The sequence below is a fragment of the Silene latifolia genome, chromosome 7 (genome assembly GCF_048544455.1).
Source record: "Silene latifolia isolate original U9 population chromosome 7, ASM4854445v1, whole genome shotgun sequence".
Lineage (NCBI taxonomy): Eukaryota > Viridiplantae > Streptophyta > Magnoliopsida > Caryophyllales > Caryophyllaceae > Silene > Silene latifolia.
In genome coordinates this window covers 47774234-47800429 of record NC_133532.1, presented here as the reverse complement: position 1 = coordinate 47800429, position 26196 = coordinate 47774234, and the positions used below count along the sequence as shown (strand labels likewise).

General features: G+C 40.2%; 2 non-coding genes and 1 pseudogene across 2 annotated transcripts; 2 read left to right on the top strand and 1 right to left on the bottom strand.

Annotated features, from left to right (window-relative positions):
* LOC141592147 (uncharacterized) overlaps positions 1–26196 on the bottom strand; it is a 272781-nt pseudogene that overhangs the window by 148755 nt on the left and 97830 nt on the right.
* On the top strand, positions 13776–13882 carry LOC141593727 (small nucleolar RNA R71). Its single transcript, XR_012521796.1, has one exon. It is a non-coding gene; the product is annotated as a small nucleolar RNA R71 (small nucleolar RNA).
* LOC141593899 (small nucleolar RNA R71) lies at positions 25127–25233 on the top strand. The gene has a single exon (XR_012521955.1). It is a non-coding gene; the product is annotated as a small nucleolar RNA R71 (small nucleolar RNA).

Genomic DNA, 26196 nt, shown 5'->3' with positions numbered 1-26196 from the left:
AAACCAAATCACACAATGTCCCCATTGTGCAATATCATATAATGAAATAAAAGGGAAACATGAATTTGCGTTATTATAACTAAACAAGACATGAAGAGGACTCGGAAACTCACAAGACTTTAAGCGCAACAAAAGGAAACCTCCCCAAACCAGTGTGAGCTAGGAGGTTTCAATAGCCAGCAGTGCTACCATAGGTACCTGAAAAGACAAACAAAAGACACCGCGCGTAATTCAGAGAAAGCAAAATTGGGACAGTAAAATTATGTGCGAAAATGAGAAAACGGAAGAAAACAGAAATTAATCGGAGAATAAAGTGGAGAAAAGACTCCCTCAATTCCGCAATTCGACCAAACACAACAGGGGAATGATCGAAAACAGGTACAGCAGCGCTGGGCGGTCGATCGACCACATCGCCCAGTCGATCGACCAGGATGAACAGGAACAGAAGCTCCTGGAATCGCAGCTCAGTCGATCGACCACACAGGCCAGTCGATCGACTGAAATACCTGCTGTAAGTTCTGATTTTCTTCGAATTAGCTCAATAAATTGAGCTAATTTGGTCTATAAACATGCAAATACACATAATAACGCGCCCAAAAATTGCGCAAAACCTAAAGTAAAGTCTAAAGGCTTTAAAAATCCTAAACAAACTTATTAAAGCGAAGTCTCGCGCACACAAAAACAATAAAAAGAGTCTAACGAAAGCAATAAAATGAAAGTTTTTGTAAAAGTCTTAATCAACTAACAGTTGATCAAGAATGGCCACGGAATGGCCCACTTGCTCGGCTTCTGGCTACAAGAGGTAGCCTCAACAGTGCTCATCTTCTCAGCTGCACTCATCTCAACTCCAACATCCGCAGAACTCAACGGATCATCTTCTCTGACATCTTCCTAATCAATGACCTCTTCTGGCTCATCAAAATCCAAATCGGACTCTGTCACTTTGACTGGCTCATCGTCAGGCTCCTCATCAGTGCCATAGCTAAGACATCCTAGGCCGCCTCTTGAAACGATTGGCTCCTTCACAGCTGGAACATTATGCGGCTCTTCCTTCCCCAAACCAGCTCCTGCAATATCTAAAACAGACGAATCTTCCTCCAATTTGCTCCCAATCTGGGGCGGAGGTGTTACAACAGGAATAGGCATAGAGGCAGACATGTCAGAAAGCACAAAATAGGATTTCTTTTCAGAAACCGTATTACAAGTGACTGGCCACATAGGATCCTTCTTCTTAGCGGGCTGGGCAAAAACGATGGACTGTTTCCCTACTTTAAAGGTCAACGTCCCTGAGCCTACATCTATAACTGCACCAGCAGTGTGCAGAAATGGTCTACCCAAAATGATAGGAATATGAGCATCCTCGGGTATATCTAGTACAACGAAGTCAACAGGGAAGAAAAACTTTCCTATTTGCACAGGAATGTCCTCTAAGACTCCTATAGGCTGGACTGCGGAACGATCAGCCATCTGTATTGTCATGCTAGTAACTGCAAACCTAGTTAATTTCAATTTTCTGGCTAGACTCAAAGGCATAACACTAATACTGGCTCCTAGGTCACACAATGCCTTCTCAATTGAGAAGGTGTCAATACTACATGGAACTGAAAAGCTACCTGGGCCAGCTAACTTATGTGGTGCAGTATGGGTCAAATAAGAACATGACTCCTCAGTTAGCGCGATAGTTTGCACATTATCAAGTGACTTCTTTTTGGACAAAAGCTGCTTCATAAATTTCGTGTAAGCAGGCACTTGATTAACTAATTCAAGGAAAGGAACTTGTACATTTAAACTACGAATAACATTTTCAAATTTATTAAACGATACCTGTTCCTTCGTCGGCACCAATCTCTCCGGATAAGGAGCTGTAAGAAGCAGCTTAGCCCTCTCCTCTAAATCTCTCATGCCGGCGTCGGTGGATTTAGGCTGAAAATCCACTACCTTCTCTTTGTTGTAACTCGACCCTTCTTCAGACCGTCTCAAATATGAACCATTAATCGACATCGGGTCATACTTCAGAACCGGAACTGACCCATCAGCATTTGGGTCTTGCCTCAATATTTTCGGAGTAGTCGTACCCCGAAACAAGTGATCCCTCAAGTTATTAGGCATTGGAGGACGAAAAGGTTCACTTTCAGCAGCGTTTCCAGTCGATCGACCAGGTTTCTCAGTCGATCGACTGACTTCTATAGGACCAGAAAGCTCTTCAGTATCTCGCGGATCGTCGATCGATCGGGTATATCGATCGATCGATCGATATACCTGGTAATCGCCTTTTTCTTTCCCATTCGTTCCGACTTTCTTTTGACTCGGTTCCGCCTCATCTTTTTCAGCAATGTCCTCGACCATAGCGGGCCCATCGAGTGTAGACCCGCTCCTCAAAGTGATAGCATTAAGGGTCTCCTTTTGATCCGTCTGCGTCGGTAAATGTCCCGGAGCTCGAGTTGTATTCTTGCAGGCCAATTGAGCAATTTGGCTCTCCAACATTTTCATCCCGGCCTCTCTAGGTTGAGACTCTTTCAGCAACAAATTTTTCAATTCGGCAAATTCGGAGCCTTGGGACTGCTGCTGCTGCTGAGGAACATACGGAGGCTTTTGATATGGCTGTTGCTGCTTATGAGGGGGCACATAATTCTGCTGCTGCTGAGGAGGTGGAGTCGGATTTAGGACATTTTGGCTACTCCACCTCAAGTTAGGATGGACATTCGGCTCAAAATAAGTGTTTGTCTGCCTATAATGTTGAAAAGCAGCACAAGACTCATAGGGATTAGGACAATGATCTGAAACATGTCCCTCAGCTCCACATCTTTTGCAGACGAAAGGACCGTCTGACACAGTATTCACATGATAGATCCCTCCTTTTGAAGCTCCTCCCAACTCGTACTTATCAAATCTCGCCGTGAGAGCCTCTAATGCAGCTGCAGAAGGAGATTCAGCAGCTCTCCTTTGATTTCCCCTGGAATTTCAATACTCAGCTTTATGGGTGGCCAAATCATCAATAATTTTCCACCCCTTAGTCTCTCCCACATTCTCCTGGAATCTGCCACTAGCTGCCGCATCCAGGATAGCCCTCTGATCGTCATAGAGCCCATTATAAAATTGATTACATAGACTCCATTTCTCGAACCCATGGTGCGGAATAGTTCGCACCAGTTTCTTGAAACGGACCCACGCCTCATGAAAATTCTCATCAGGACCTTGTTTAAAGCTCGTGATCTGAGCTCTAATGGCATTGGTCATCGAGGCAGAGAAATATTTCTTGTAAAACGCTAAGGCCAGCGAATTCCAGTCAGTTATCCCTTTAGCAGCTCGATCCAAATCTCTGTACCACTCCCTTGCAGCATCACGGAGTGAGAATATGAACATAGTCTCCTTCACCTGGTCCTGGGTCACACCGGTTGGTGGGGGTATGAAACAGCAGTAATCAATGAATGTCTCCATATGCTTAGCTGCATCTTCATTTACAGCTCCCCCGAATTGGTTTCTCTCAACCAAGTTGATATAAGATGGTTTCGGCTCGAATTTTCTGTCCTCCTCTGGTAATGCGAATCTCTTATAAAGATTCGCAGCTGTCGGCTCTGAGTGACTGGCTATACTTGCTTCTTCAGCCATGTCTGGAGATGTGACGGTCTCAGCTGAGGAAGTAGAAATAGGTGATGAAGGTGGATCCTCCTCAAACAGCTCGTTCTCGTAGTAACTAGACAGAGTACTCAGCTCTTCCTCTGTCGGCAATATCCTAGATGATCGTCTCAACTCGCGCAAAGTCTTCTCAATCCTGTGACCTGCGCATAAGAGGAAACTACAAGAAGAATATGAGAATAGTTTAAGGAACAGATGTCCCTTAAACTCAGAAAAGACTAAAAATAAAACAACCAATAATTTTAAACAATTGCCTCCCCGGCAACGGCGCCAAAATTTGATACCCGTCGTAAGGTGTCAAAAATATTATTTATAATTCCTAACTACAACTATAGATAGCGGTAGTAGGGTCGAACCACAGAGAGGCGGATGCAATTAATAGTTGTCTAAATTTTAGTCTAAGTAACAAATGTGGGAGTTTGTTTGATTTGAGTGATCTATGACTAAATGCAATAAATGAAAAGTAAACTAAGCTAGCAGATGAAAACAGATATTAAAAGGGGTGCTAAGATGGTCGGTTCACTATAGTTTCGGCGGCAGTATACTAGGTAGGTCTAAAACAATCACGTGAGACGGGAAAATAAGAAGTCCTCTCGGTCCATTCTTAACAGGTAGCATCTTTCGATCTCGCTACAGGTCCCTAATATCACTAATGCTAACTTTCGTCCTGAAAAGTGACTTAAAAGGCTAAATTAACTAATCTTTCGATCTCATTAATCTAGTCGTCTTAATTAGGTAGGCTATCTCCCTTCCCTATCTCTCGATCTTTATTGGGTCGGTTAATTCCTAGGCATTCAACTAGTCGCGTGCATTTGATTCGTCAAATATGGAAATTAAATTAATTAAAACGAAGCATATCTCACGAGGCCAGTCGATCGACCAGGGAATCCAGTCGATCGACCATGGCGCGATTTGTGGCTACTATTCTAATGCCGCCTACTTCTACAGATTCCCTACATCCTAGCACAAGGGATTTAGCTACTCATATTAGAAATTATAACAGTAATAAACTTGATAATTAAAACATTCGAATTCATACTTAAATTAATTAAACGAACAAATAACATAAAGCAATAATTCGGCTTCGGGAGATCTAACCTAGCAATTCTATACTACGAATGAAAGCAATGAAATTGAATATAAGAACAGAAGAGTACCGTGTAGAGGAATTGTAAAGGGAAGATCAAAACCGATTGCAAAAACAGAGACTTTATTAACGGAAATAATCTAAACTAATGTATGTGTAGAACTTAATGATAAAACTGAATTAAAGCTTGATGATCATTCTGAATAACCTAGGTTACGTTATATAGAATATCGCGTAACACTTATTCCTAAACCTAACATACAATGGGCTTTGGAAATCTCGTTCTATTAATTCACGTCAAAATTAACGGTATGGTCGATCGACCATAGCAGCCGGTCGATCGACTGAACTATGCTGAATAGTAGCTCTTGTAAGTCGTGCGTTGGTCGATCGAGTGGGAAGACCGGTCGATCGACTGCTGTAGCTGGTGAACGCTTCTACATTCTTCATAAAGTTGTATTTCAGGCCTCGAAATGCGCACCAAGTTCGTTTCTCGCGTAAATACTTCATGTCAACTGCAATGCAAGGTACTTGGGGGCGGATTTAGCTTGAATTCCGCTGGATTCTTCACATTTCTGCAATAATGTACAAAAACACGAAAGTAGACGGAAATAGGGAAAATAGTAGCATAAACTACATAAATGAGCTCTGAAATGCGTGTAAAATGGGGTGTAAAACATCATAGTTAAGACACGCATCACTCACACATACCTATAAGAGAGAAATTGAAAGATAAATAAACAAGCATGAATAACACAATAAACATGGTTACTAATTCAAACAATAATTTAAATGAACAAGAAATGTAAATAAACTAAAGGAAATGAGATTAAGAAGAGAAATTATACCAAAAGACAATAACTTTGATTGAATTATGGAAGGATTCTTCAATTCTCCACATACCACCCAAAATTACTAGATGTATACTAATGAAAGGAGATGAACTTGGATAAACTAGAGAACAATTACATTAATTTTTAATAAAGATTACAACTTGAGTAGAGGAACATTGAAGGGAGGAAATTTAATTCTAGGGTTCTAAAATATTTGAGAGAAAGATGAGCTAGTCTAATTTCTATAGTCTAATTTTATTCTAAATGTAGTGTGTAAGTAGTGGTGTATTGTGATGTATTTATACTAGTCTAATAATAATAATAATGTAGTATTGTGGTGTATCTTACATGCCTTGAATCGGCTCATTGAGGCTCGGGGTACTGAGGTGGGACTTTCCATGTTACTGGTTGATTTCCAGAATGCCTTCAACCTTGTTGATCGTACAACCGTGCTTCTGGAAGTTCGCCGACGTTGCCCGGTTCTCTCCCGTTGGGTGGAGTTTTGTTATTCCAGCCCTGCCTGTCTTTTTTATGGGGAGCATTGCTTGTGGTCTTGTCAGGGAGTCCAGCAGGGTGATCCTTTGGGTCCGTTGCTTTTCGCTTTGGTTTTGCATCCCTTAGTATGCAAAATCCGGGACACTTTTGACCTCACTATGAAGGCATGGTACTTGGATGATGGCACCATTGTGGGGGATACTTTGGAGGTGGGGAAGGTCTTGGATTTGATTATGGCGGATGGCCCCCGTTTTTGACTACACCTTAATGTCTCCAAGACGGAGGTCTTTTGGCCTGTTGAGGATCCTCAGAGTTGGCTCCCTGGGGTTTCCCCCCCCCCCCCCCTCTATTGCTCGGCCCATGAGGGGTGTTACAGTTTTGGGTGGACTGTCGACTTGCCCCTGGTTTTGGCAGTGAGATTGTGGCGAGGAGAGTAACTAAGACCATTGAGCTGATGGACTTGGTTGCGAGGATTGAGGACCCGCAATGTGAGTTGCTTCTACTTCGAGCTTGTACTGGTATTTCTAAGCTCTATTTCTCCCTTTGTACTTGCTCCCCTAGTGTCTTTGGGTCCGTCCATCTTCCTTTTGATCGCTCTTCGTTCCGACTTGAACGTATCGTCACCGCGTCTGGCCCGGGATTTAGGGATTGGCAGTGGCGCCTTGCTACTTTCCCTTTTCATCTTGGTGGTCTTGGTGTCTATGCGGCGGGGGATGTTTTACATTATGCTTTTATTGCGTCCCGTTGCGATGTCCGATTTTTGCAGTGCTAAGCTCCTCGGACCCTCCGATATTGTAGGCTGGCCCCGCTTTTGATGATGCCGCGCGGGATTTCATGCGACTACATGTGCTCTCGGTATCTTAGGTAACCCTAGTGAAATTGTCGCCCCCAAACTTATGAAGAAATTGGCGGACATTTATTTCGCGACGGTTCTTCTTTCTTCAGTGGTCTGTTTTCTCTTTGACACCTCGCCAGCTTGCTTTGTGGCAGTCACAGTAGGGTTCCCACTCCTCTGATTGGTTGCGTGCGGTTCCTATCTCGGGGTTGGGTCAGACTATGAACGGGAGGACTTACCGTATTGTACTTGGGTATCGTCTGGGTGTTCCGTTATTCATGGTCTCTAGGCCCTGTCCAGCTCGCTCTCGGGTTTTTGATGATGATGTTTTTGGGGACCACGCTGTTTATTGTACTGGTACTGTGGGCGTTAAACATCGGCATAACCTCGTCCGTGACACTCTTTTCGACATCTGCTATAGATCTGGTATTTCTGCGGGAAAGGAGGTTGATATCGGTTTGGTTGACGGGCATGGGGGTTCTCTTCGTCCTGCGGATTTGCTGCTCTATTCTCTTGGGACAGGGGGCGTGATGTGTGCGTTGACTTGACCGGGTCTTCTCCTTTGACTCAGACTGGGATGACGAATTTTGTGCCTAGCCGGGTTGTTGCTGATGTTGCTCAGCGTAAGTGTGTTAAGTACGGGGATTTGTGCGCGGCAGCGGGTTATGGTTTCCTTCCCTTCTCTTTCTCATCACTTGGGGAGTTGGGTTCGGATGCTGTTGCCTTGCTCAAGCGGATCCAGAAATTCTCGGTATCTCAGGATGCGGGGGCTCGGGTGGCCGCTTACATTTTTACTAGACTTAGCTTTGCTGTTGCTAAGGGTGTGGGAGCCCAGCTTGTTTCTCGGCTCCCCACCAATTTCATGTAAACTTTTGTTTTTCTATTAATGATAGCTGTGCACATCCTTTTATAATAATAATAATAATAATTAATAATAATAATAATAAAACTAATCCTAATCTTCCTCTAAGACACGACATCATCCCCCAAAAATAAAAAGGGGAAAGTGGAGCTAATTAATTGTGCAAATAAGGGCAAAACAAAAGACGCATAAACCAACAATGAACAATTTGAAACGTAGCAGAGGTGTGGGAGCCGGTCCACCGGCCACCGGCCTGGGCACCGGTAGCGAGACCATCAATAAAGGGAAGCAATTTTGGTGTTGCGTGTTGGCTGCCGGTGAGCCGGCAGAAGAGCCACCGGTAGAGAGCACAATTTGTGCGAGATTTGAAGAGGAATGGAGTTGCGTGCCGGTTGGCCGGCTGCCGGTGGGCTATACCGGTAGCGAGACCTCACGAAAAGTAGGAAAATTGAGTGTGTGCCTGCCGGTTGAGGGAGTCGGCTGCCGGGGTACCGCCATAGACAAACAAGCATGGTTGATTGCATTTGTTGATGGTGATGGACATGAGGTATAAGGGAGGTCGTGGTGGCTGTTGTGGTGGTTAATGGTGGTTATTTGGAGGTTGGGTTGTGAAGTTAGAAGTGGGAGGATGTTAGTGGTGGTGATGGGTGGCTGGAGGTGGCTTTGGTGGTGGTTGAAATATGGTCGCATGAAAAGGGTTATAATTGTATGTTTTGGCTAGGGGGGAAAGGTGAGGTCGTGGTGGCTGTTGCGGTGGTCCATGGTGGTCGTGGATGGTTGTGATATGATGTTGGAAGTGGAGGGTAGTCAGTGGTGGTGAGTGGTGGCTGACACGGTGGCCGAAGGTGGTAGTAAAAGCTCAGCAAAGACCGTCTGAAATTAGCAGCTGCTCCTTTACTTAGTTTATTTTTCCATGACTTGGCTTATTTTCACCTCTGCCATTTCTTCTCATAATCCCGTCTTGCTCTTCCGCCTCACTTTCCCGTCTTGCCTGCACATTAAATTAATATAATAATAATAATACTAATATTATACATAAATACAATTAATTATTAATTATAAACTAATACGACTAATTATTATAAATTAGTAATTAAATGAGCTTTTTAGACATTTAAGCACATAAAATCGAGTCGGAATAAGTTATAAATGCGGGGTAAAATACGACTAAAATGCTACTTATCAAATCTCCCCACACTTAAACCTTACTCGTCCTCGAGTAAGCTCATTAAATTAAACTAAGACCCGTAATATAAAAGGACTAGATAAACTAATAATATCCGATGAAAGGCATTTAACGGGCCTTCTCCGTCCCTTCAACTCACTCCGAAACACTATGAGGTATGCATTCCGATGCAAGGCAAGTGGGGGCTTGCGGAAAATTTCGACACATCCAACATTTAAGCACGAATCAACATATAAGATGCATCACAAAAAGTCAAACCGCTTTCCTCATCTAAGCGGCCGTTTTCTTTCAAAAATCGAATAAAGAGAGTCATTAGTGGAGGATGTCATCTCCGGGTCTTACCAAGGTGTCAACTCCCTTATTCTAGCTCAAGTAGCCAATATTGACAACACGGGGTGCCTAAGAAACAAATTCTAGGCGTGAAAGGGGAAATACGTAGCTATACTCCCAAGAATGACACGACACACACAAGATTCGACTCCATATCAAACCTTTAACCAAAAGGAGACCAAAGCCCGACTCTCACGGGTTTCACTAGTCACTCAAATGAAAGAACGGGGTGATTTTTGTGACAAAAAGTAACCAAAAGCACTTTCCTAACTCGACTTGCGAAGCATGCCCGCAATCTAATATGGTACTATATCTAATTTCCGCAAGAGAAATGTCAAATGATGCACATACAAGAGAATATCGGGTTGTAATGGGGCTTGGGTTAGGTGAAAAGGGATCGGTGCAAACACCGTTTTATGACATGTGAGGCTATCGGATTGAGTAGTCGACACATCTAACCAATTCACTAAACTCAACCAATGCAAATGAATTCTTACACAAAATATAACAAGATTGTCATTTCCAAAAATTATTCAATCCTCTTCAAAGCAAAACTCGATTTGCAGATTACCAACCCTTTATTAAACACAAAAATATACATTCTCTTTTTTTTTCCTTTTCATTTCATTGTTTTTCTCTTTTTTCTATTTGTTTTTCTTTTCTATTACTTGTAACCTCCTTAACAAATGCAAAATTGGCAAACCATCAAGCTTCATTTCACTTTTGTGATATTTCGCACCGTTCACCTCAACAAAAATCACTTTCCTTACCCAATTATACTCCTCAAAACAACTACAAGGACGAACTACTCAACAAAGGTGAGATGTTTATGGAATGTAGTTATTTTATTGGCAATTGAAATGACAAGGCTTAGGCACAAATTGGGTAAACAAAAGGGAAAGATGATGAAATGGGTGAAAGATAAGCTTATTTGGCTATGAGAGGCTACTTTATTTGAACAAAATTGTCTCAATATGCACATCGACACTTCTACGGTAAGGAATGAGCACCATACTTATGCGTTTTGACATGACATACCACGTAAGGAGGACTACTCACATGACCTAAACGGGACCGGTTTGATGGACCGGCCATATGGAGGCTCTATCCTCACATTTTAGTAGCTATATCGGACCTAGGTCAAGTCTCGGGCCTAATACGGTCTCACAAGGTGGTCGCAACTTGGTTGTTAAGCTATACTTCCGGATTTTTGCAAGCAAAAACCCTAACACGTGTCATCAAGAGGCACGGGCTATCAAGAGGGAAATGACACGGGCAAAACAAATTATCATCATTGGCAACATATGCCCTCCACATTTAGACTCCCTATGCAAATATTTACAAACAAGATGCAACGTGTATGGAATGCAACTAATCATATGAACAAGCTATGTGAATGCAAGAGTGAACATATATATACATGTCTAATCTAAATGCATACAAGTTCTAGTCCTAACAACACACCAACAACACAAGCATATCCAAAACGGTTCCCAAAAGGAACACCCATATCAAAAATCCCGTCCTCCTCCATGCTACTATATACAAAAAGAAAAGGAAGGATAAAGGAGAAAGAATTGGAAGAATTTTACCAAGCGTCTTCTCCGATGATTCCTGTGTTGCCTATCAAAATGGTTAGGACAAATGCAATATATATAATATAAACAATGCAATATTTTTGGAATTTTTGAAAATTTTCAATTTTTAGGGATTTTTGTAATTTTCTCAAATTAACAAGCAAGTATATACAAATATAAACAAATATTCACAAAGTGGATATTTCCCTCCCCACACTTGAAATTTACATTGTCCTCAATGGAACAAAGTATAGGGAGAGAATAGGAAAAATAAATAACATATTTTTGGATTTTGAAATTTGTTTTTGAAATGAAATAACATGTTTTTGTTGGTTATTGATTTTTTCAAAATTAAAGGACATGTTTTTGGATTTTTTGAATATTTGAAAATAAATAACATGTTTTTGTATTTTTAAAATATGAGAATGTCTTCCCCACACTTATTTATTTACATATTTCTTGATGGAAATAAATGTGTGGAGGATATTCGAAAAGTAAATACATATTTTTGAAGATTTTTGATTTTTCAAATTTTTAGTTGTTTTTGGTTGATGAATATAATGCATGAACTATTCTATATGCTAAATTGAAAGTACAGTGCAAACTACACTATATGAATGCAAAGAGAGCTAATTTAGATTAACTCCTATTCGGATCATGTCACTAAATGCAAAATGCGGTAAAAACTTAATTAGAGAGAGGGAGAATATATACAATGCGGTGGTTCTTAAGTAACTCCACCAAACCTCTTCATTAAGGAGACTTCAATCAATCGGGATCCCCCTCTTGGAATCCCGCTATCCCTTTAACAACTTCAAACTTTCTCATGGAGCAAGAGCTCCCAAGCTTTGACAACACTTCATGTACACCGTTTATGGCATGGTGCAATTCCGACCATTTCCGGGCAATTTCTTCTTCAAACTTCTTCTTGTCATGGACAAGAACTTCTTCATTTTCTAGGCTTGGTTCACATTTCCCTTTTCTTTTCGCCTTCTTTCTCCATCTTTTTGGTTTCTTCTTCTCAACCCTTGGCTTCATTTTTGGAGGGGCATTAGTGCTAGAATCAAATTTGGGAGGGATGACATTGGGGTGATCCTCTCAAACATTAAGCTTCAACTATTCTTTCCCTTTTTCATCTTCTATCATCAACACTTCACCTACCCCTTTCTCATCAATCTTCTTTGGGGTTTCTTTGCTTGAAGTGACCGAGCTAAACTCTTCAAGGCAAGTAAATTGGTAGGAGGTGGGAGGTGGAAGAGTCAACTTCTCAATATTGAGGTTCATGATGTTGTCATTTTTATCCTTATTTTCTTGACCCTCCAAATGAACCGAACCATTTCCAAAGAGGAGAGTTTCAATATCTTCCAAGCTAGTGTCAAAACTACAAATATCATAGTTTTTCTCATGGCTCCTCAACTCACCAAGTATGGCAAGTTCAAATTCATCAACCTCCATTTCCAAAGTCCTAACCTCTTCCCCACACTTGTCGTTGATATACACTTCATCTTCATGAATTTTAGAAGGAATTGGTGGTGAGAGGTCTTCCTCATCATCATATATATTCTTTTGCTTTGAGATAACTTCCTCTAGAAAGTTGGTGCAATGAGGTGTCTCTTCCGTGGATGGAAGAGTGACTTCCATCATTTTCACCAAGTTAAAAAATTTATCGACACATGAGTCTTCATTGGTCACTTCCACCCTTTGAGGAAAAGGCAAAGGTGGCACATAAGAAGGTTTTGGTGTAACCTTGGGCTCCTCCATTACCAACTCACTCACTTCTTGCTTTCCCGAGGAGTTTTCCTCCCACATTACCATTTCTTCTTCTTCATCATCGGCTTCAACTTCTTTTCTCTCAACTTCTATCCCCATTATTTCTTCAAGAACAAACTCATAACCAATTTCACGCCTTCTATGTTCACCAATTTCGGGGGTAGTTGATACAATCGGGTCATCATTCTCTTCACTCATTTCAAATGATATTGGCCTTAACTCGTCACCAACATTAAGGGACATGCATGCTTCCTCCATTGCCACTTCCCCCCCCCCCCCCCCACAATGATTGTATTCACCTCATTTACCTCCATAGGATCCCTATCATTTTGCCCTTGCCCTAAAAATCCATCCGGTGGTGCTTGAGGGTCAACAAGAGCTTTGGAACCCATTAAACGAATAAGGGTACTTTGGGAGGCATAGAGTTCCTTTATGTTTTCAAAGACTTGGGTGTCAAGAAATTTTTGACGGGCGGAGAAGCTATTCATGCTTTGTAGGGTTGAACTTGCCAAGTCTTCTATCATCTTAAACAATTTGTCATATTGAGCATCTCCCAAGAAATTGCTTGCTTGAGGTGGTGGCTCTTGATTGGAAGATTGGTTGGCAAGTGAGAAATGAGAGTCGTGGTTGTACCGGTTTTTAAAATTTGAACCTTGGCCTTGGTGAAAGCCTTGGTTGAATCCTTGATAGTTTTGATTGAAATGATACCCTTGGTTGTACCCTTGCTCTTGGTACCCTTGGTCAAAACTTTGAAAGTTTTGATTGAAATTTTGATCTTGGTACCCTTGATTGAAGCCTTGGTTGGCTTGGTTCCCTTGGTCTCCTTGGTAAAAGTCTTGGTTACCTTGGTAACCTTGGTTGAAATATTGGTGATTCATTTGGTTCACTTGCTTCTTCTTACTCAACTCTTCAAGCTTTTTGGTGAGCATATCAAGCTTAGCATTAGTCTCCTTATTTACTAAGAATTTGGGAGGGTGCTTACTTCTTCTCAAGACATTCACTCTTGTGCCATAGTTTGCCTCAGAGTCCACCATTTTCTTGATTAGAGTAGTGCCTTCCTCTTCACCCAAATGATCGAATCCCCCTCCCGCGGAGGCATTCACCATTTCCTTTGTTCTTGGCAACAAGGTTTGGAAGAAGGTTTGTGTGACATACCAATCCGGAATTCCATGGTGAGGGCAACTAGCAATAAGGTCTTGATATCTATCCCATGCTTCACCTAAGGATTCTCCATCCTCTTGTTGGAAAGTGTGGATCTCATTTCGGAGCATGGCGGTCTTGGATGATGGATAGTACTTGGCCATGAATGCCTTTGCTAAAGCATCCCAAGTTGTGAATGTGTCCGGTGGGTGAACATTAAACCATCGGCCTGCCTTACCCGTCAAGGAGAATGGGAACAACATCATCCTTAGTGTATCTTCGGATACCCCATTCTTTTTCATCATAGAGACTTTTCTCTTGAACTTTCTTAGATGAGCATGAGCATCTTCTTCAATATGCCCCCCCGAACACGTCTTTTTCAATTAGGCCAACTTGAGCCGGATGCATCTCAAAATTGTTTGGAGCCAAGGTGCCAAAACTGATGGGGTCACAAGCATCATTATGGTTTGGACGGTTATGGTCACGTAAGGCCATTGGTGGTGGTGGTGGGTTTGGTATATGAGGTGGTGGTGTTTGAGGTGGGCTATTTGGAAGTTGGAAGTTGTGAAATGGATTTTCTAATGGAGGCTCAATTGTGTTGTTTGGTTGTTGTTGAGTTGTGTTTTCAATGAGAGGTTGGATGGATGAATTTGCTTGGTTTATGGTTGCTTGAGAAGAGGTTCTAACCCTTGATATGGTCCTATTCCTTAAGGCCCTAAAAAGCCTTTCAGGATCGGAGTCAAAGAGCAAAACTTGGTGGTTCCTCCTAGGCATACAACTTGACAAACCGTAAGACTCCTAGTGCTTTTACACACTAGGGTAAGGCAAAAATCACACACACTCTACAAGAAGCACACAAACTACACAAACAAGCAAACAACAAGTAATGACTAAAGCTAGAAACTTCAACTAACTAAGCATAACCTAACGCCATCCCCGGCAACGGCGCCATTTTGATATAGGGTTTTGTCGTCATTTCCCAATCAAAAACTAATTATAAAACCCAATTAAAAAGTAGTATTTAATCGGGGTCGAACACAAAGATGGCGGGGGTGTATACTTAGTCGTTTTAAGTCCTATTTTAGTCAAATAAAAATAAGATTGATTATTTGTAAACTAAGATGCAAATAAGATATAAAATTAAGCTAAATGAAAATTGCTTCTAATCAAATGAATGAAAACTAAGGTCCTTGGGTTCACTTGGGTAAGTCGAGGAAGAGAAGATTGTTAACAAGAAATGGGTAATGATTAAGGCCTATAATTGATCCTAATTTCTTAGTCAATTAGAGCTAACCAACAAGCATTTACTTAGTAAGAAAAAAAACTCGTCTCGACCATGCCATATAGGCCTTCCATTGTCTTTCGACCTAGGATAGACTAAACATGATAATGAAAGACTCAAACTCTCATTTAAGCAATCCATCAAACATTTCGTAGGCATGGGAGTAGGTTTTACAAACAAGCTTACACTTAGTTGAGACAAACTCATCACAAACATGCATAAAGACTATCTAATAGCATAGGCACCAAGATGGATCAAATATGTCTAAGAAAGGCTCCAACTTTCATTTAAGCATCTCATTTAAACACTTCTAAAACCATCCAATAGCATAATGCACCAAGATAAGTTAAACATGCTAATAAAAGACTCAAACTTTCGTTTAAGCATTTCATCGAGCACTTCATATGCACAAGAGTAAGACCGATTAATTACCAATTCAAAAGGTTAACAACCCAATTTCAATCCTCTTAATCACCCAAGATCCCCCATGACCTTAGATAAGACTACTCACACATACCTATAAGAGAGAAATTGAAAGATAAAGAAACAAGCATGAATAACACAATAAACATGGTTACTAATTCAAACAATAATTTAAATGAACAAGAAATGTAAATAAACTAAAGGAAATGAGATTAAGAAGAGAAATTATACCAAAAGACAATAACTTTGATTGAATTATGGAAGGATTCTTCAATTCTCCACATACAACCCAAAATTACTAGATGTATACTAATGAAAGGAGATGAACTTGGATAAACTAGAGAATAATTACATTAATTTTTAATAAAGATTACAACTTGAGTAGAGGAAAATTGAAGGGAGGAAATTTAATTCTAGGGTTCTAAAATATTTGAGAGAAAGATGAACTAGTCTAATTTCTCTAGTCTAATTCTATTCTAAATGTAGTGTGTAAGTAGTGGTGTATTGTGATGTATTTATACTAGTCTAATAATAATAATAATAATAATAATAATAATAATAATAATAATAATAATAATAATAATAATAATAATAATAATAATAATAATAATAATAATAATAATAATAATAATAATAATAATAATAATAATAATAATAATAATAATAATAATAATAATAATAATAATAATAATAATAATAATAATAATAATAATAATAATAATAATAATAATAATAATAATAATAATAATAATAATAATAATAATAATAATAATAATAATAATAATAATAATAATAATAATAATAATAATAGTAATAATAGTAATAATAATAATAATAATAAAACTAATCCTAATCTCCCTCTAAGACACGACATCATCCCCCAAAAATAAAAAGGGGAAAGTGGAGCTAATTAATTGTGCAAATAAGGGCAAAACAAAAGACGCATAAACCAACAATGAACAATTTGAAACACAGCAGGGGTGTGGGAGCCGGTCCACCGTCCGCCGGCCTGGGCACCGGTAGCGAGACCATCAATAAAGGGAAGCAATTTTGGTGTTGCGTGTTGTTGGCTGCCGTGTGAGCCGTGAAGAAGGGCCACCGTAGAGAGCACAATTTGTGCGAGATTTGAAGAGGAATGGAGTTGCGTGCGGTTGGCCGTCGGTCGGTGGGCTATCCAGAGTAGCGAGACCTCACGAAAAGTAGGAAAATTGAGTGTGTGTGCCTGCCGGTTGAGGGAGTCGATTCTGCGGGGAATCGGCATAGACAAACAAGCATGGTTGATTGCATTTGTTGATGGTGATGGACAAGGGGTATAAGGGAGGTCGTGGTGGCTGTTGTGGTGGTTATTTGGAGGTTGGTTTGTGAAGTTAGAAGTGGGAGGATGTTAGTGGTGGTGATGGGTGGCTGGAGGTGGCTTTGGTGGTGGTTGAAAGATGGTCGCATGAAAAGGGTTATAATTGTATGTTTTGGCTAGGGGGGAAAGGTGAGGTCGTGGTGGCTGTTGCGGTGGTCCATGGTGGTCGTGGATGGTTGTGATATGATGTTGGAAGTGGAGGGTAGTCAGTGGTGGTGAGTGGTGGCTGACACGGTGGCCGGAGGTGGTAGTAAAAGCTCAGCAAAGACCGTCTGAAATTAGCAGCTGCTCCTTTACTTAGTTTATTTTTCCATGACTTGGCTTATTTTCACGTCCGCCAGTTCTTCTCATAATCCCGTCTTGCTCTTCCGCCTCACTTTCCCGTCTTGCCTGCACATTAAATTAATATAATAATAATAATACTAATATTATACATAAATACAATTAATTATTAATTATAAACTAATACGACTAATTATTATAAATTAGTAATTAAATGAGCTTTTTAGACATTTAAGCACACAAAATCGAGTCGGAATAAAGTATAAACGCGGGGTAAAATACAACTAAAATACTACTCATCAATAAGTAAAGACTAAAGCTAGAAACTCCAACTAACTAAGCATAACCTAACGCCATCCCGGGCAACGGCGCCATTTTGATATAAGGATTTGCCGTCACTTCCCAATCAAAAACAATTTATAAAGAACCCAAATTAAGTAGTATAATTAGGGTGTCGAACACAAAGATGGCGGGGGTGTATACTTTGTCCGTTTCAAGTCCTATTTTAGTCAAACAAAAGTAAGAGGTTGATTAAACTGTAAACTAAGATGCAATAAGGTATAAAATTTAAACTAAATGAAATTGTTTTTTAATTAATAAGGGAAGGCTAAGGTCTTTGGGTTCACAAAGGGAAATTAGGGGGAGAAACAAGGTCTAACAAGATAAGGGTAATAATAGTGGTCAAGGGTTTAAGACGAATTTCTTAGTCACCTTAAGCTCCTCAATAAGTTGTCACTTGATCGAGATGAACTAGCTACAAATAAAGCATAAAGACTACCCAATAGCATGAGCACCAAGACGGATCGAATGCATCAAAGAGATGTTTTAACTTTCATTAAAACTCATCGATACACTTCAAAACTATCTAATAGCACAATGCACCAAGGTAAGCCAAACATGTTAATGAAATGTCCAATTTTCATTGAGGCATTTCCACAAACACTTCAAATGCATTAAGAGTAGAAACCACATAATCACCTAATTCAAAAGGTTAACAACCCAAATTCATCCCCTTAATTACCCAAATTCCCCCTAGACCCTAGATTAGACTACTCACACATGTTTACCAATGAAAATCCAACAATAAAATGGAACAAAATACAAACAAGTATGGTAAACATGATAAAGATTGTAACTTTGAGTGAATAACAATTAACCAACATAAAAGATGATAAAAATGAAGTAAAAGTAAATAAAAGATGAGAATTATACCAACTAAGAAGAAAGTACCAAGCTTGGATAATAATGGAAGATGAATTTGTTCTTGTCTTCCAAATACAACCCAAAAGACTAAAAGTATACTATTGAGAAATGAAGAACTTGCATAAACAAAGGAAGAATTAAACTAATAATTAAAAAAAGATTACAACTTTTTATTGAATGAAAATAAGAGAGGAAATATTAGGGTTCTACAATATTGAGAGAGAATGATGAACTAGTCTAATTTCTATTCTAATATGTGGTCTAATGTCTATTCTGAAAAATGGTAGTAATGTGTGTAATATCCATTCTAAAACAATGGTAGTGTCTTTATATACTACCCCTACTAATTACTACTACTAACAATAATAATAATAATCTTAATCTTAATAAAAGTGAACTAATCGACACATTGACCCTAAACCAAACAAAACAGACAAAACAAAATAAAAGGGGAAGGGGAAACACGGGTGAAATAGAGAAATCACGCGTCAGGGGGTTCTGCCGGTCAGCCGGCGGCCGGGCTGGTCACCGGTAGCGAGACCATCGAAGAAAGGGGAAGAAATTGATGTGATGTGCGTTATGCCGGTTGAGCTGCTGTCGGGGCACTGGTAGAAAGCAGCATGATATTATTGCGAGATTTGAAGAGGTGCGTTATGCCGGTCTGTCGGCTGCCGGTTGCTATGCCGGTAGCGAGACTTTCACAAAAAGGAGGAGAAATTGATGTTGTGACTGCCGGGGCACCGGCATGGAGCAGCATTGACTTCAAATCGACCCGGTTTCGATTTCGACTTTGAATAATTCAGTGATGGTGCAAGGTGATGACGGGTTGAATGAGCAGGTCAGAGGTTGTGGGTGATGTCAAAGTTTCAAACGCAGATTGTGGAATTGGTGGCGGTGATGGTGAGTTTGATTGTTGTTTTGTAGGTCTGGGTTGTTGTCGTTGAAACGAGTTGTTGCTGCTGCTTGTTAAGGTTGGTTGCAGGTGATGTTGGTGAATGGAGGAAATGGTGGACTGGAGTCGTGGATGTCGAGGTTGTTGCTGCTGGTGATTGGAGATGAAATGCAGGGGACGAGGTTAATGATAAACAACAATGGTGTTTGGTGATGAAGGTGAAGGATTGGGTTGATTGGGTGAGTTTGCAGGTACGGTGCAGGTGGTTTGATGGAGGGTAGATATCGGAGGTGAAGGTAGAGGTGAGTGATGAAGGTGGTATTTTAATGGTGAATTGAATTATGATGGTGTGGTGAATAGAAATGAAGGAGCAGCGGGTTTTGATGATGATGAAATGGAGATGATGATGGGAGAAAGTGAAGATGGTGATTGTTGCAGGGGAAGACGACCTGATGATGACTGGTGAAGGAGGTGAAGACAGGGGACGAAAATGGTGAAGGGTGAAATGTGTCTTGCTTGTTCAATTGTTGATGGAGGAGTGTAAATCAAAAGTCAAGCCTTTGACTTCGACAATTCTTGCTTGTTTCACCTTTGACCCGCTTTGCTTATTTAATCGTCTCACTCCTTGATCCTCCTTGTTTATTCCATCTCACCTACACATTATATAAATATAAATAAAATAATAATAATAGTAATACTAATATTATATAAAACCGACTAATTATTAAATATAACTAAGACACTTAATTATTATAAATTAGTTAACAAAGGAGCTTTTTAACCGTTTAAGCACGCAAAATCGAGTTGGAATAATGTATAAATGAGGGGTAAAATGCCGCTAAATTAGTACTCATCAAATCTCCCCACACTTAAACTTTACTCGTCCTCGAGTAAGCTCATTAAATTAAACTAAGACCCGTAGTATAAAAGGACTAGATAAACTAATAAAATCCGATGAAAGGCAATTAACGGGCCTTCTCCGTCCCTTCAACTCACACCGAAACACAATGAGGTGTGCATTCCGACGCAAGGCAAGTGGGGGCTTGCGGAAAATTTTGACACATATAACAATTAAGCACGAATCAACATATAGGATGCATCACAAAAAGTCAAACCGCTTTCCTCATCTAAGCGGAGGGTTTTGTTTTGAAAGATTAAAGGTTTTGGTCGGGAGATACCGTCTCATAGTCTCGGCGGGGTGTCAACTCCCTAAACGTGGCACAAGCAACCCAAATATGTTCACAAAAGCCAAAGAAACACATTCTAAGGCGGGGAAAAGGGGAAGCAAGGCTAGTCCTCCAAGAATGACATGACACGCGCAAGATTCAACTAAAAGAGACCCATGGCTAAGGGGACTTAGACCATCGACAACCTCACGGATTTCACTCGTCACTCATTTAAAGATCGGGTGTTTTTGTACAAAAAGTAGCCAAACACTCTTCTACTACGACTCGTGAGAACGTGTCCGCAATCTAATGTGTAAAACAGTCCTATGTCCAAATGAGATGCAAAATGTAACAATGCGCAAGCCATGAAATAAGGGTTGTAATGGGGCTAAGGAGTAGGACGGAAAGGGATTGGTGCAAGCACCGTTTGGATATGTGGAGTTCAAATCAAGAATTATCGACACATCACATCCCTTTCCTTATTGCAACACTTGAGACACGTCTATGCCCTAACATAGAATGGATCACCAAAACTATGCAAAAATTGCATAAACCCAACTCAAATTGGAAAAAATTTGAAAGTACTCCTCTTGTTTCAACAAATGGTAACGTCTACATCCTAACAAAAACCCGGTTTCCCAAGTCATGCAAAAATTGTGTAAACCCGACTCATTCTGGAAAAGCATCAATTTGCCCCTTTATTTAGCAACGACTCTTTCTACCCCGTTTACTGATGAGGATGGGTGTTGCTTGCCTTTTTCTTCTTTTAACACAAATATATACAAAACAACCAACTCTTTTTTTTTTGAATTTTTCACAACTTTTTCACTTTTCTATTTTGTTTTTCATTTCTTTTTCAAAACCTCTTAATTATATACAATGTCAAATGCATACCAAGTTCGACCCAAGTGGATATGTATACTATCCACCACTATGACCCAAATCACTTCCTACACTACTACTACAAAACTGACCAATTCTTGATCAAGGAAGGGTGGTTATGGGATGTAGCTATTTTAGTGAGTTTGCCAAATGAATAGGTTGAGGCTCAAAGGGGGTGAATCAAAAAGGGAGATAATGGAAGGGACAAAACAAGGCAATTTGGCTATGTGAGGTTCATGTGCATGTGGAAACAAATTTTATTTCATAACTTGTGCACACAAAAAATGAAATGCAAATCATGGCCTAAGGACGGAATGACACACTTATGTGTCTAGACATAACACGTCTTGCGAGGAGACCTACTCACAATCCTAAGTGGGGGTCGGGTATGAATGCACCGTCCCTAGGAGGCTCTAATCCTCACATTTGAGTAGCTAGGTCGAGGTCTAGGTCTAGCCTACGGTCCTCTCGGTCTCACAAGGCGGACAAAACTTGGTGGACATGCCCTTTTTCCATATGCTAACCATGTGACACGGGTGTGAGCCACGGGGAGGGGGAAGGCACAATCAAGACATAACTCATCATTGGGGTATCATAATCCCTCCCTAGACCACATTTTTTGAAAACATGTATTCAAAAACTCAATGCAAACGCAAATTAAGCACAAACAAATATATACAAGCCACAATGCATGCGGAAATTAAACAAATATGAATTGAAACGTGAAACAACATTGACTAATCCTAGAAACACATCAACACCAACAATCCAAAAGTTCCCCAAGGGAACATCCAAGGCACAAAATTTCCCATCCTTCTTCAAATATGCAAGATATATAAAGAAAGAACGGTAAAAGGAGAAAGAGATAAGAACGTCTATACCAAGCGGTCTTCTAGTATACTTTTTGCCTCAAATGGTCAATGCTTATGCCAAAGGTTAGCCAAACATATATAAACAATGCAATATTTTTGGAATTTTTTTAATTTTTAGGCATTTTTTATAATTTTTTTTCAAATTAACAAGTATATATGTATATGAACAAATATAGAAATATTCACAAGGTGGATATTTCCCTTCCCACACTTGAAATTTACATTGTCCTCAATGGAACAAAGTATAGGGAGAGAATAGGAAAAATAAACAACATATTTTTGGTGGTTTTTGAATTTTTCGAAATTAAAGAACATGTTTTTGGATTTTTAAAATGATGGAATTTCCTTCCCACACTTATTTATTTACGTATTTCCAATGGAAATAAATGTGTGGATGAAATTCGGAAATGAAATACATGTTTTTGTTGATTTTTGATTTTTCAATTTTTTAGTGATTTTCAAATAAGTATGCAATGTATGATCTAATCTATATGCAATATTGAAATACGATGCAACTATACTATATGAATGCAAAGAGAGCTAATTTAGATTAGCTCCCTTTCGAATCATGTCACTAAATGCAAAATGCGGTAAAAACTTAACTAAAGAGAAGGAGAATATATACATTGCGGTGGTTCTTAAGTAACTCCACCAAACCTCTTCATTCAAGGACTTCATTCAACCGGGATCAATATCCCGAGATCCCACCAACCTTCTACCTTCAATAGAAGGATCAACAACACATGAACCCTTGTTCTTCATCATCAAAGCATGCAACTTACCCATGGCATCTTGAACTTCTTGCCATTTTCGGTTCATTTCTTCTTCAAGCTTTTCCTTAGTCTCTTTGTCAACACTAGGGTCACATACCCTCTTTCCTTTCGATCTCTTCCTCCATCTTTTTGGCTTCTTCTTTTCAATTCTTGGTTTTGATTTTGGAGGGGCATTGGTGCTAGAATTGAACTCGGTTTCCCAAGTCTTGCCCATTTCCCCACACTTATCTTTAACATTCACTTCTTCTCCAAGTAACTTAATCGGTGGCTCATCATCAACTTTTGGCTCACAAGCAATCAAGAGTTCCATGTTCTCATCTTCATTCTCATGGAACTCTAAAGTTTCCACGGCAAACATGTTTTGAACCACGGTTTTCTTTGAAGCATGCGGTAGCTTGAATTCAACTTTTTCCTCCCCGACCTTGAATGACAATTGTCCCTCTTTGACATCTATGACGGCTCCTCCCGTGGCCAAGAATGGCCTACCAAGAATAATACGAGAGCGTCTTCCCATAGGGATGTCCAACACAACAAAGTCGGTAGGAATTGAAAGATTACCAATTTGAACCATGATATCCTTGAGAATCCCATTTGGAGATTTGATTGTCCCGTCGGCAAGCTTGATTGTAATAGAAGTACGGGTTAAGCTTGAAATATTCAACCTCTTCACAAGGGCAAGTGGTATGACACTCACACTTGCCCCTTAGTCACATAAAGCACTATCCACCTTTCGGTCACCAACGATACATGGAATTGAGAAACTCCCGGGGTCATCAAGTTTGATGGGGATTTCTTTAGACTTGACCACATTGCACTTCTCACTTGAGAAATAAAGCTCATGCTCACTAATGTACACTCTTCTAGAAATGACTTCTTCTTGCTTGGCCAAAGAGTGTTCTTCCATCATGACCATCTCTTCTTTTTCCGGGTTATCCTCAACTTCTACCATCACATTTGGTGCTCCCACAATTTCTTCAAGCATAAATTCTTCACTCATAATGGTTGGTGTAGTCATAACCATCTCTCCCTTATCCGGGTCGACTTCAACATCCAAGCTTGTACCACGAATTGTCATTATTTGCTCAAGCACATAGTCTTCTATGCTCTCTTTTTCGGGCTCATGGTCAACTTCTTGGAATGTTTCCATAGCCATGGAAAAGGGAGTAGTGTATGATAACTCCTCTTGACTTGGCAAATCAAATGACTCTTCTTTTTCCTCTTCAAATCCAACCATGATAGCATTAACTTCCTTTGCCTTCATAGGGTCCCTTGGATTTTGCCCTTGTCTTAGAAATACACCCGGTGGTTTTTGAGAACTCATGAGAGATTGGGAAGCCACTTTAGCTTCAAGACTCTTGATTTGTTGTTGGGTATTACCTGCTAAATCCCCTATCAACTTCACTAAATTGTCATATTTATCATCTCCCATGGTATTACTTGCTTGGGGTAGTGGCTCTTGGTTGAAAGGTTGGTTGGAAATTGGAAGAGTCAAGCCATATCCTTGATCTCTAAAGTTGGAATTTTGGTTGTTCCCTTGGTACCCTTGATTGAACCCTTGGTTGTAACTTTGATTATTGTTGTATCCTTGATTGTTCCAATTGTTGTTGTTCCATTAATTGAATCCTTGACCAAACCCTTGGTTTGCTTGGTTTCCTTGGTAAAATTTTTGATTACCTTGGTTTCCTTGGTTACCTCTATATTCTTGGTATGCTTGAGTTTGGTTGGCAAAGCTTTGGTTGGGTCCTTGATTGTTGTTGAATGAGGGCCTAGGTGGACGGTTGGAAAAATTGTTAAATGCTTGGAAAGCATTCACCTCTTGCACATTGTTCCCATCAAAGTTGTTCTAATGGTTATTTGCACATACTTCATAAGTGTGACCCATCCCTCCACATGACTCACAAGTTGATCTTTGCATCACTTCTTCCATGGATGGTCCATGAGGTGTGGTAGTTTGGCTCACTTGGTTCACTTGCTTCTTCTTACTCAACTCTTCAAGCTTCTTGGTAAGCATATCAAGCTTAGCATTAATCTCCACATTCACTAAGAATTCGGGATGGTGCTTACTTCTTCTCAAGACATTCACTCTTGTGCCATAGTTTGCCTCGGAATCCACCATTTTCTTGATCAATGCCGTGCCTTCTTCATCATTCAAGTGATCAAATCCTCCCCCCGCGGAGGCATTTACCATCTCCTTAGTCCTAGGTAGCAACGTTTGAAAGAATGTTTGAGTGATGTACCATTTCGGGATTCCATGATGGGGACAACTTGCTATTAAGTCTTGATATCGGTCCCAAGCTTCACCTAAAGACTCCCCGTCATCTTGTTGAAATGTATGAATCTCATTACGGAGCATTGCGGTCTTTGATGAAGGGTAATATTTGGCCATGAATGCTTTAGCCAAGGCATCCCATGTCGTGAAGGTATCCGGGGGGTGAATGTTCAACCACCGGTCCGCCTTGCCCGTCAATGAAAACGGAAACAACATCATTATCAAGGTGTCCTCGGACACCCCATTCTTTTTCATCATTGAAACCTTCCTCTTAAACTTCCGGAGGTGAGCATGAGCATCCTCTTCAATATGCCCCCCGAACAAATCCTTCTCAATCAACCCGACTTGGGCGGGATGCATTTCAAAGTTGTTTGGGGCCAAGGTGCCAAAATTAATTGGGTCACAAGCATCATTGTGGTTAGGGCGGTTATGGTCACGTAAAGCCATTGGTGGTGGTGGATTTGGTATATGAGGGGGTGGTGTTTGAGGTGGGCTATTAGAAAATTGGAAGTTTTGAAATGGATTTTCTATTGAAGGCTCAATTGTGTTGTTTGGTTGTTGTTGAGTTGTGTTTTCAATGAGAGGTTGTATGGGTGGATTTGCTTGGTTTATGGTTGCTTGAGAAGAGGTTCTAACCCTTGCAATGGTCCTATTCCTTAAGGCTCTAAAAAGCCATTCGGGATCGGAGTCAAAGAGCAAAGCTTGGTGGTTCCTCCTAGGCATACAACTTGACAAACCGTAAGACTCCTAGTGCTTTTACACACTAGGGTAAGGTAAAAAACACACACACTCTACAAGAAGCACACAAACTACACAAACAAGCAAACAACAACTAAAGACTAAAGCTATAAACTTTAACTAACTAAGCATAACCTAACGCCATCCCCGGCAACGGCGCCATTTTGATATAGTAGGATTTGCCGCCGTTTCCCAATCAAAAACAATTTATAAAGAACCCAAATTAAGTAGTATAATTAGGGTGTCGAACACAAAGATGGCGGGGGTTAGATACTTGGTCGGTTTAAGTCTTTAGTTTAGTCAAATAAA